The 1,001-nt window shown below is 44.4% G+C and overlaps 1 protein-coding gene across 1 annotated transcript in view; it reads right to left on the bottom strand.

Moving 5' to 3' along the window:
• LOC101861764 (unconventional myosin-XV) overlaps positions 1 to 1,001 on the bottom strand; it is a gene marked incomplete at its 5' end in the record, with an annotated part of 199,411 nt that overhangs the window by 134,385 nt on the left and 64,025 nt on the right.

A 1,001-nucleotide genomic window follows, 5' to 3' on the forward strand; every position in this document is an offset into this window, starting at 1 on the left:
GGGTAGGAGACAGAGAGAGAGAGGGGGAGAGAGAGAGAGAGACAGAGACAGAGAGAGAGAGAAGGGGGATACAGGAAGCGAAATAAAGAAGTGTGTGTGCATATGAGAGAGAGAGAGAGAAGGGGAAAGAGACAGACATACAGGCAAACAGACAGATGGATGGACAGAGCGAAAAAAAAGGAAAGAAAGAGTAAAAAGAGAGGAGTAGGCAGAGATAGAGAGAAAGAGAGAGAGAGAGAGTGAGAGAGAGACAGAGAGATAGAGATAGAGACAAAGAAAGTGATAAAGAGTGAGATAAAAGAGAGAACAACACACCTCAAATCCAAAAATATCCAGCACGGCAAGAGACGTCGTCTTCTCTCTCTCCGCGCGGCAGATGATCATGTTCACTCTCTCCACCAGCCATGAGAACAGCCGGCCGTACAATGCTTTGGCAACTGCATCTCTGAAAACGAGACGAGTGTTTTAGTTTTAGTTTAAGTAAGCATTTAACAGCATGTGCAACACAGATATGTCAAATAAGTGCTGAAGATTACCACTGTCACTGAATATAAGAAAGTAACATATAAGCCAAAGAAGGACGAGAGATCTGGCAAGATGTTTGATAGGAAAGAAAGAGCAAAACACACCAGAGCACCCACCAACCACCCGCAATTATACATATATACCAGTCAGAACAGAACACAAGAGAGGAAGGGGGAGACCCAACAGAAGATGGGAACAGGACATAAAACCCTGGCTGGGAACCAGAACAACACTTAATTAGCTTCCTGTCTTCGATACACTTCACAATGACACTCAGACACTTAAGCCTCCTGCTTTTGACATATTTCCACGCTATTCCATAGAAACTGCATTTACCTGGCATCCAGAGCCTGGTCCAGATTGTAAGGGGACACTACTCTGTCTCCTCGCGCCTCCTGTGGAAGCAAACAAAAATTATTCCTTTATAAGAATGTCTGCTACAAAAACAATGCGGATGGTGTGTGTGTGTGTGTGTG

This window comes from Aplysia californica, unplaced genomic scaffold (assembly GCF_000002075.1).
Source record: "Aplysia californica isolate F4 #8 unplaced genomic scaffold, AplCal3.0 scaffold00596, whole genome shotgun sequence".
NCBI classification, from domain to species: domain Eukaryota; kingdom Metazoa; phylum Mollusca; class Gastropoda; order Aplysiida; family Aplysiidae; genus Aplysia; species Aplysia californica.